Raw genomic sequence first — 12,095 nt, 5'->3', positions numbered from 1 at the left:
GATGCTGTCAGAAAAAGTGAAAAGTACAGTGCAATTACAAATCAAAGAGGCAAAAACATTCCATCATGTCAACTGACCACCCGCATGAAGTGACTGCAAAGTGTCACCGTCATGTGCCAATACTAAAACATGCATGCCATATGGAATTTCGAAATAAGCACAATATCAATTTCTGGTGTCACATAACTACAGTGGCATGGATGTAGTCTTCCTAATACACCAAACACACCACAACTATGTGACGACTCCACAGCAAACTTGTGCAACTTCTAGCACACCACATGGATCCGGTAGCCAAAGTAAGAATCACACTGTAAGGTACACTAACAATTACATTGACATATACCTTTACACACATCTACATTGCACTGATATGATGTCTCCTGGACAACTGATGGTGCCAAGGAAAGGCAATCAACAATGCTTAAATCACGCCATGCCTAGATTAGGTGACATGGAAACATCCATTTCACTAGGGACACAACACAACAATGTACAGCTCCACAATTCACATCTTACCAAAATGAGTCAAGGCTGGTATTTTCAAGGCCCACACACAAGTGCCACACATCTGAAGTTTCAACAAACTACATGGACCTCAGGTCCTATTGCTCATGCAGAAATGTCTCCTGAATACACACAGAAATGGTCTAGTAAGGCCCAGATACGCCCCTCAAATTTCTCCCACCCATGCCCAACTGTACTACTAAGTGTATCTGTAGTGGATAACTGTACTGTGCTGAAAGGAGGGACATATACCTTGCAATCACTATCAGGAGGACACCATATCATTTTACAAAGATAAACAACATCATTACCCACATCACAGACATGATAAGCATGGCATCTGTCTGTGTCAACACACACGTTCTGGGAACCCACAAGCATCATACCACATCAATGGTACTAATCAACATCAAGTGGATCAACATCCTGCCTCTACCTGTCATGTCCATCATGCCCACTTCTGTTACACATGACTAACTACATACTCTGAGGCATGAATGTTTCTGTCTGATGCCATATGATTGTAACACAGTCTTGTCTGGGACATCATAGTAAATGGACAACCATTGCAGTAGTATCCTGACTACAACAGGACCCCATGGACACATATGTGAGGGATATGGCATATCATGCCATCTCCATGGCTACCACATGCCTACATCTCATACATAGATATGTACCATCTTGGAAATGGGCCAGATGCAGACACGTAGGCACAAGGCATGTTGGTTACAATGATGACACATCAAACATGACAATGCACATTCCCCACTTACAGCTGCCAATACATTTGCCATGTAAGTAATGTCACATCTATGATGGACACCCATGATTCACAGACTGCTGTGAGGTACAAACACACAAAATACAATAGAAATCCTCACCCTGGCTTGCAGATGTCAAAATACACATATCCCCAGACACATGACAGAGGTCCACATCCTACTCACCATTGGGCTCTAACATTTGTCTGCAGTGGTTCTTGTGTGCAAAGTCACATTCAGCAGGGTTTTTGCAACATTTAGCTGGACACCTCACACTGACATATGTGCTCACTGCTAGTCAAGCATAAGCAGGGTACACCTTAGTATAGTACTAGGTCCCAGGTCCTAAAGGATGAACACACCATTTGGGGACACATGGCCTTTCTCACAAAATTGGATTAGACATGTCACGTTGTCAGGGGAGGCAGTCCGTCCCTCACTCAATCATATGGCAAAGGAGCTAGCATGTCATACATATATGTGCTTACCCCCTTGCGGCTGCTGTGCTGCCTTAAAATGCCCAACCAAGAATCCAAAATGCAGGCCATTAGGGAGGTCATTGTCTGACGGGGACCCTTTTGGGAGGACATACCTAGCCATGCCTCTGCAGTCTTTCGGGTCCAGTGTCTCAGGCCCTCCCACCTCTTCTGACAGTGGTGGCTCCACCAGCTGTAGACCCTCAGGGTCTGCACCTTCTTGGTGATGGCTCTCCCTATCCCCTTCTTCTGATGGCCGTTGATCTGCATGGCGGCATAAAAAGAAGACAAGAAATCATGTCCACAATTCCAAGTACCAAGCCTAGAACATCCTGCCTAAACCTTCCTGTCCTCCTGTGGCACATAACAATTATTGTATACAGGGACATGACTGCAAACACTCACCATTTGGGTGCACTAGACACCCCACAGCTCATTCTCTTCAATGACCAGTTGTCAATACTGTAACTTTTGTGAATAATTACATGATCACCTGACATTGATTAGGTGCAAGATGGAACACATCTAACAAAGTGGAACGTCTTAGTTACAGCTCACTGCCAACAATGCACAAAAAGATGCACAACCGCCAAATGTCACATGCTTATAAAAGTAATTTAATGTAACAACATGCCTAATGACAGGCACAGTGTGCATTGGCCACATTGAAGGGAGCGATAGGTGGAGCAAACATAGAGGCAACATTCAATTCACACTCACCACATTTTCTGTCAACTTCAAGCATCTCACCTGACATAGATACCTGGCCATTCAATCACCCAAACATACACATTTACACCACAAAATAAGTCTTTGCAGACACTAGTTGACTAACTGGCCTCAAACACATGCTAACGAAAGCTGAGATAGGTAGAGGTAGATGGTAAGTGTGCACATGGCGTACTTACCTGATCCTCAGGTGTACCATAGAACTGCTCATACAGGAGTAGGACCACCTCCACCAGCTTCTCCAGTTCTTCGGGTGAGAAGGCAGGGGCCCTATTGCATGTTTTGCATGGCATGATTGCTCCTAGGGGTGTTACACAGCTTCTCAGGTCGTGGAGGTCTTGCTGGCAGCAGGAGTTAAGTGAGGGAATCTGCAGAAAATGGTGGTGACGCCTGCCACATAGATGATCATCACTGCTGGCAGACACTTCCATTGGGCCAAGAGTGCCACAGGCAGCAATATTATCCTAAGGCAGTGTCTGCCACAGTAGTAAATGCCTACCGCCATGACGACTTCTGCCGGTGGTTGCAAGCAATTCCTGATGACCAGGGGAGTGGGTCAGGCACCTGCCATTTTTAAGCCATTTAAAGCAATTAGACAAAATATTTTGATGCGTCACTAATGAAACAAGTGATGTTCTGGGGGATATTGAGTATTGTCCTTGTCAGGTCATGTAAGTCAGTCCTAGTACCAACCATAGTGATATGTAGTTATGCTGATGTGACAACACGCTTGTATGTACAGCCACCACCCTCTTCCATACATGGTACCTAAGAGGTTGTGCATTAAATCACAGGCAGTTCAGGTAGTCATCTGACCTTTAGCTTTCTCTCTATGAGGATTGTTGCCACATATATGTTCATTATGAGTGCACTAACATTCAGGAAGTGCAAGACTTAGCCCTGGTGGTGTTTGCACATAAAGTTTACAGTGACGCACATAACATGTGATTTCATGTATAACACATGTTACATGTCAAATGTAAAGGATACATTGAGTGAATGACTTCTTTTTATATGACCCACATAGTAACCCTGGGAGTAGATGGATCAGATGACCTCCTGTGTACTGCCTACTTGCTGACTTGCAGACCATGGAGGACAGATTCGTTTTTTAGAACTACCATCTAGATAGGCAGACAATCATGGATCTATGTCATCAGTTGGAGCCAGATCTGATGCCAGCCATCTGTCATCCAAATATCATACCTCCCTTTATACAAGTCATGTTATGTCAATGTTGCATTTCCTGGTCACAGTCTCCTTCCAAAATACAGTGGCCCTATCCCCTGGAATGTCCCAGCCTATGTTCAGTTTGGTATTGAAGGATGTCCTGTCAGCACTATTGAAACACCTGGACAGCTACATCTGGTTTCCTCAACGTGAGGATTTTGTGCATGTGAAAGCAGAATTCTATGTTTTGGCACACATCCCACATGTTGTTGCAGCCATTGATGGTACCCATGTGGCCTTTGTTCCACCGCTTGGCACTGAACAGGTCTATTGGAACAGGAAAAGTTTCCATTCTATCAATGTCCAAGTAGTGTGTTTGGTGGATCTCTACATTCCCCAAGTCTGTGCTCGGTACCTGGGTTCAGTCCATGATACCTTAATCATGTGGAACAGCGCTATGCCACAGCTGATGACAGGAAAGTACCCAGAGATGGCCTGGCCGGTTGGTAAGTCAAATATGTCATTTGGGTATGTATGTATCATGTCTGCTGTTAGTGACACTTTGCTTTGTACTCATGGTTGCACACAAATTGCCTTGCCTTACAGGGGAGGCTGCCTACCCTAATCATCCCTGATTGTTTACACAAGTAAGAAACCCAACTACGCCAAGGGAAGTCAGCTTCAACGGGGCACATGGGAGAACACGCCATGTTGTGGAGCGGGCTTTTGAGCTCCTTAATTCAAGATTCCGTAGCATTGACAAAACAGTTGTAGCCCAAATTACTCACCCGCAAACATTTGTAAGATCATTGTGACCTCCTCCATGCTCCACAACCTTGTCCTAAGGAGGAACATCCCATAAATTCCTGATGAGGGGGAGCTGGAAGTGCCAAAGGGTGAGAATCCGGAAATGTGAGGATGACAGTGATGAGGATGAAGGTGGAGACATGCGTGTACATCTCATCAATCAGTACTTCACCTGAGTGTAAGAACCTGATGTTCTGTGATTACTCTGACTGCATGTAGTACTGTACAGGTCATGCTATGTTGTGACAGGTATGTATCTTTTTGTGAAACAGGACATATTATGCAATGCATCATAGAGCAAAGGTTTGCCAGCTACATCAGACTTGAAGATGTCCTCCTCTTGAGCATCTCTTTTGACATGTGCAGTTATTTTGTCAGTGATACTACGAATGAGGTAACTGACTTTTGTTTTTAATTAATGCCTTTGACTGGCTAAACTCCTTGAATGTGACTTTTTTCCTTCCAGGTCTCATCCCCATGCCATCCTCAAGTGAACATTTCTGAGTTGTGTTAATGACAGGTGGAAGTAGCTAGTGTGGCACGAATGGGCCATGCAACAGATTCAGGTACTGTTTAGTACAAAGTTGGTTTGTGTGGGTTCCATGCCCAGGCTGCCTGGACAGTGGAAGGGGAGTTTCCTGAGCTTGTGAATGCACCTATTTGGCCTGATATGTTTATTCAATGGTCTCATGTGTGTGGTGCTATGCCCATGTGGCCAATCTTTACGTTTTCCCTTCACATTGTGTTAACAATGTTACTATATGTATCTGTCGATGTCTTTCCTCATTGCAGGCCACAGTGGCTGTGACATTACATTGACATAGATGTGTGTCATGGCAGTGGATGGCTAAACATTGTAATAGGAGGGGCCTCAGACTAGGAAGGACCCGATGTACTGTCCTCTGTCTGTGTCATTGAGTATATCAATTTGGATGGACATGGTTTTGATATGGGATAAGGGTGTTTGCCTATGCTATGGTATTAGGACTGACATGGCCCTTTTTCCTGCTGTCAGGTGAACTGTACTTTGAGACATTTTGTAGGAAAGTCCTCCTTTTTGCCCTGGTCACCCCAACACTTTTTGGACAGGTACTGGTGGTTACTGACTCTTGGCTGTGCCCTGGGTACTGCTTTCCAGTCCCAGGGCCAGTGCTCTGTGTAAAGTGGATATGCAAATTAGGCTAATTATAATTGGCTAAGTTAACCTACCTATAAGTCCCTAGTATATGGTAGGGCATGTAGGTTTAGGGGCCACAGCATAGGTAGTACACCCACAGGTGCACTGCTGAGGTGCCCAATGTCATTTTAAAGGCAGGCCTGCCTTGCTGGCTGCTTTTAAATTAAAGTTATATGCAAATTCGACTTTGGAATTAAAAGTAGTTCCAAAGTCCTAAACTACCTTATTTTTTCATATAAGTCACCACTAAGGTGTCTCTATGTGCCCCTAGGGCTGGGTGACATGTAACTATAAGCAGGGACCTTATAAAAATAGTTTTATAAGCCCTGGTGCGGTAAAAACAGCCAAATTCGTTTTCCCCTCAATGTAGTGAATGGCTTCCATAGGCTAAAATGGGGAGACTTTATTTTAATTTTAAAAGTCCCATTAAGTAATGGATACCAAGAGTTTGGTATCAAATTAATTGTTATAATAAATCACACAACTTCCAGTTGTTGGATTTAATATTACTTGTTCAGGTAAAGAGTTTTAAACTTTACCTGAAAAGTTGCCAAATTTCAGCCCTGCATTGTTTTTGCTGCTGTGCTCTGATTGGTCAACCTCTGGCAGCCTGGCCAGGCTGCTTGATTAGGTGTGAAGTGGCCTGGCTTCACACAAAGAGATGTGCCTGTGGGAGGGAATTTCCCCTCAGCAGATGGTGAGGCAGGAAGGGGAGGGCTGTCAAACTGGTCTTCAAAGGAAGAGAAGGACATTTGGAGCAACCCAGCAACACCCCCACATCCTGCAACCCCAGATTACTAGGTGCCCCCTTGATTAGATTAGGAAAGGGCAGGAGAGGGGTGTGTTTGTGGTTTTTAGCCACACCAATGGGTGGGCTCAGCCAGATGTAACCTTCAAAAATCAGATTCAGCCATGATGGATTTTTGAAGAATGTTGCCTCCTGGGATTGATTTTTGCCACACTTCCCAGGAAGTGGTCATCACAGTGGGAAGGACCCTGCGCCTGATTGGAGAATCAGGACCCCCCCCCTGTTTTTCACCCAGGAGCAAGGATAAAACTGGCAGACCTGCACCCACACCTCAGATCCCCATCAGATTCCAACAAGGAAGAACCAAAGGAGAAGAAGGACTGCCCTGCTGGACCCCTGGCCTGCACCTGGAACCTGCACTCTGAAGGTCTGCACCAGCTGCACACTTGGGCTTCACCACAAGAAGGACTTTGCCTGGCTTCAACAGATTCAAGGAGCGACTCCCTGTTTACTGCGGATGAAAAATTGCTAACCAGAGTCCCCTGCACCAACTCCTGAAGAAATCAACCAGCTGGCCACTGCCCAGTGGCCAAAAAGGAGTTTGCATCAGGTGCATTCTGGGAGTTGTAGTCCACACCCCCAAGGATCATCTCATAACTTCTGGACCCTTGGGGTGAGCTTTGGACCCCAAAAGAACCTTAAAAGAACGTCTGGAAGAAGACCCAGAAGTTTGGAGAACTTTTGAAAAAAAGCTCCATAGAGGGACCGACCCGCCGCAGCAACTCTAGCCGGCTGGCCTCAACCACGACCCAGCCTGATTTGCAGGTTCGTCCCGGTAAAGAAAATCTCCGAAAAAGAGACTAAGCCCGAAGGTAAAAAGTTGACCGGGACCTCCCAGCCAGCATATCCGAGGAGGGCTCCAAGAATGTCGGATCAATATCCAGGTTTACCCCGGTCGAAGGATTTTCACCTCGATAAAACAACTAAGTCCGAAGGTAAAAATCTCCACTGAGTGCACCCGCGACGCGTATCCGGAGAAGAGTTCCAGGAGGTCGGATTGGACAGGCAGGTTCGTCGTGCTGAAGAAAATCTTCAGAAAAGAGACTAAGGGGGTCATTCTAAGTCTGGCGGGCGGCGGATGCCGCCCGCCAGACTTCCCCCTCCGAAATACCGCTCCGCGGTCAAAAGACCGCGGAGGGTATTCTAAGTTTTTCCCTGGGCTGGCGGGCGGTCGCCAAAAGACCGCCCGCCAGCCCAGGGAAAAACTCCCTTCCCACGAGGATGCCGGCTCGTAATCGAGCCGGCGGAGTGGGAAGGTGCGACGGGTGCTGTTGCACCCGTCGCGTATTTCACTGTCTGCCAAGCAGACAGTGAAATACTTGTAGGGGCCCTCTTACGGGGGCCCCTGCAGTGCCCATCCCAGTGGCATGGGCACTGCAGGGGCCCCCAGGGGCCCCGCGACCCCCCCTACCGCCATCCGGTCCCCGGCGGGCGGACCGCCGGCAACTGGATGGCGGTAGGGGGGGTCGGAATCCCCTCGGCGGCGCAGCTAGCTGCGCCGCCTTGGAGGATTCAATAGGGCGGCGGTACACTGCCGGGAGACCGCCAGTGTTGCCGGTCTGACCGCGGCTTTACCGCCGCGGTCAGAATGCCCTGCGGGGCACCGCCGGCCTGTCGGCGGTGCTCCCGCCGACCCTGGCCCCGGCGGTCTAAGACCGCCGGGGTCAGAATCACCCCCTAAGTCTGAAGGTAAACCTTTGACCGAGGCCTCCTGCGAGCTGTAGCCGAGCAGGGCTCCATCGCGGTTGGCCTTAAACTTTGACTTTGCCCCGGTCGAGGTGCAACCAGATGACCCGATTGGCGCTTTTTGTTTCTAGGCGCTAAAAAAACAATAATTCTTTACAAATTCATATCTCCGGTTCCCCTTATCCGATTTTATTCGTTTTTGTGTCATTTTAAAGATAAAAATATAATCTATTTTTATGAATTGGTTTTGGATTTTTCAACTGTTTCCTGTGTTTTATTTCATTACTGTTTTGTGATATTTGAATGCTTTACACTCTGTCTCATAAGTTAAGCCTTGTCGCTCGTTGCCAAGCTACCAAGGGTTGAACTGGGTTTAATTTACTGAGACCTAACTGGACCTAAGTGGAGGATAGTGGCCTATTGATAAGTGTAGGTCCTTACCTGCCCTGCCCTTACCAATAACCCGTTTTCCAACACATTTATACAAGTGAATCAATGTTCATTCATTCTTGGCTACTACAGTCCAGACATATTTGCTGCCTGTAGGCTGTACTTTTCATTGTTTTTGGGTGACAGGCCACTTCTGTCTTGGTGTTAGTGGTGATACTCAGCCTGACCCAACCAGTGATCTGTCCCTCCTAACATTTACATTCACACATGTACCTCATTGACATCACATGCTTTTTACATTATACATCCTGAAACCTTGCAAAACACGACTATTGGAAATAGATAGAGTGTTCAATGTGTTTATTTACAGGTTATTGAGTCAAAGGTGCAAAGTAATGAGAAATATCAAACACAAACAGTGAAGGGATCAGTCATGGCACATGTAGTCATTAGAGTAGCTGCCACAACATTTTATGTCTAAAGTCCAGTGTCCTAGCCTGGGAAATGGAAAGTGTATGTAGAACAGTCAACAGTGATTCTTTGGCACTAAAAGGAGTTCCATCAGAAAGAGGTTACTTCCTGGCAGTGATTGAGGTCTTGCCATCTGCACCTCCTGGATGCTTGGGTGGACATCCCCGCTTGCGGAGGGGGGCACTTCAGCTACAGAGGAAAGGGTGTCTGAGTTGGGTTCCCCCCCTGGCAGGGCCTCCCTCCTGAAGGGGCTGATGTCAGGGGGCCACTGGAAAAGGGTGTGTTGTTGGCCCTTATCCCTGCTCAAGGTGGTGTTGATGTTCCTTAGCACTCCTGTTAGGGAGGCCAAGGTGGCATTGTGGGCCTTCCACTGTTGTAAAGATTTATGGTGGTAATCCCTCTGCAGCTGATTGATATCCCTGGGTTTGACAAGTACCTGGCCCATCACGCCTTATGACTGTTGGTATGCTCCCAAGACTTGGGTGTGGATGTCCTGCCCAGACCCATCCCCAGCAGCCTCATGCCGCTGACCCACACCAACCCTCCCATGCATCCTACCCCCACTTACCCCTACCCTTGAGACAGTTTGCACCCTACCACTGGGTTCAGGCCCATCATTGTCCGAGGTGTCTAGATGAGTCTCAGGTACCTGGACTGGGGGCACACAAGGGTGGCCTCTGTCCTCGGGACACAAGCTTGGGGGCGAATGGTTGTCTGAGATATTGATGCAACAGGGCTGGAAGGAGTTGTTGTGGTCAGGGTGAGGCTGACCAGTGTCATCTGACCAGGTTCTCCAGGTGGGCCACGCCATCCTCAATGTACACATGTCCAGGAGTTGTATCCTCACTGAGGGCTTTATCCGGGGGTGGGGGTGCCAGTCTCAGTAGGGATCTCCATGTCCCAATTGCAGATAGACCTGTTGAAGTGATGGACAGTATGTTACAGGTTGTATTGTGACATGTATCTCCAACAGTTTATACTGACATTTGTTACATGAAAAATACACATTGAATTTGCTTTTCTTCTTTTATGTGAGAGGCACACCTGCTGTTAACTGTATGTAGGGACTTGACATTTGAGGTAATGATAAATTCTATTTCAAGTCACTTTGCTACAGGTTGTGTGAGTACCTTGGTACTTGGGTAACTGTCCATGGAATCCTATAATTCCAGCAGTGCAGTTAAATCAGTGGCTTGGCATGATGTGGCTTAGCTTAAGATGGGACCTAGTTGATTGTCATGCTTGCAGTCCCCAGACCATGTTGTTGAACATGTTACTTGTCAACAAGTGGTCAGTGCATTGTGTTTTTGTATGCTCCCACATGCATTTCGATGAGGCATCTTGGTACCTTTGTTTGTCAGTAATTTTGCACGCAAAAAATGTCCACACTGATTTCATCTTGGCATATCTATTTAAGATGGAACTACTTTATTTGCCACATCACAAAGTGTACCATGATCTGTAAGTTGATCCCTTCCAGGTAAGTAAACATCATTAGTGAATTAACAGACAGCAACACAATGCCATTTTTGACACTGGCCTGGTATATGGTATTTCAACAACTGTCTCTCCTGGGCTTTGAATTGATGTTACACCAACTACTACAAACAGCATACATAAATTATCCTCTCAGGTGCGTTAATTTTCATTGTGATTGGATGTGGGAAGATGCTTGTACAGATGTACCTTGGGCAGGTATTTTACTTTGGGTAGACGGTGCATTCTGTCCTTAGCATTGTTGTCTTTGCCTGTCCTCCCCATACAGTATACAGATGGGATCCCCTCAGGTGAGTACAGTTCAGGAGCTGAGTAGGGGGGGGGAGGGTCATAGTAGGTGAGCACATAGTTGTGGCTCAGTGGAGTGACATTCCCTGTGCCTTCTGGTCTCAACATTGCTGTCTTTGCCTGTCCTACCCACACAGTATCAATTTGAATGCCTGTCAGGTTGTGGTACACTCCAATGTGGAGTTGTTAAATGTGTGAATTTTTTCAACGGGTACTGTGTTCTGGTATTGGTGATAGTAGCATGGTGCCTGCTCGGATTTGTAGTGTTGCCAATCCCTGAGTACACCCGGTTTACTGGTATGTTACCACCCCCCAGGTGGGTCTCTTTAAAATGTTGAAGACCGGACCGGTGTCTATGGACAGGCATAACAATAAATTTGAGGGATACATTTTGTAGTTGTGATTTACCCAACTCGAATCCCCCAGTTATTCCTGCCAAGCCCACAGTATGCAGGACGGACAATACCTTCTCCTATTGTGATGTGAACTGTGGGGCAAGAGGTAGGGACCACCGCCAGTCTTGTGTACTGCCAGCTGCTGCCTGGCGGCTATGGAATCAACTTTCCCCCTGAGGTCGTTCTACCTCTTCCTGATGTCATCCCTAGTGTAGCTGCCTACAGAATTCACTCTGTCGACTATTGTTTGCCACATTTCCATTTTCCTAGCAATAGTGGTCTGCTGGACTTGGGCTCCAAATATATGTGGCTCTACTCTAATGATTTCATCCACCATGACCCTTAACTCCATATCAGTGAATTGTGGGTGTTTTTGTGGTGACATGGTGGTGTATATAAAGTGAGGAAATGGGTAGAATTAAATTTATAAGTGCTGTGTGATGAGTTGGTGACTTGCAGTGAAGTGCGTGATAGTGTGCAGATATGTGTTGGGAGATGCAGTGTAGATGTGGGTGGCGTGGCATATGTGAGGTAGAATGGTGCCTATCCTATTGCTTGCACTACTTAGTTGTGGAAGCAAAGCATTGTGGTGTGTGAAGTGGTGTGTTTTATAGTGTGCTTTGGGTGTGTGTCAAGTGTGTGCATGTGTGTCAGCTGTGGTGTTTTCAAATCTATCTAATGTAGTGTTTTGTATTACTGTGGGGACCACTGAGCACTGCTGTTCTCACTGCCATTGGAAGACTGCCACGCCAATTTGTGAGTTGTAATAGGTTCAGTGGTTGGTTTTCGGGCTGGCGGGCCCGGGGATCGAACTGCCTCTCCCCCACTACAGGGTCCTGCCAGTGTCGCGACGTTGGCAGTCTTTTAGCGAGCTTGGCTGTGTAACTCATAATACGGCAGTCTGTATTGCTGCCAACATGGTGGTCTTTT

This window comes from Pleurodeles waltl, chromosome 3_1 (assembly GCF_031143425.1).
Source record: "Pleurodeles waltl isolate 20211129_DDA chromosome 3_1, aPleWal1.hap1.20221129, whole genome shotgun sequence".
Classification (NCBI taxonomy): domain Eukaryota; kingdom Metazoa; phylum Chordata; class Amphibia; order Caudata; family Salamandridae; genus Pleurodeles; species Pleurodeles waltl.
Note: the sequence above shows the minus strand (reverse complement) of the source record.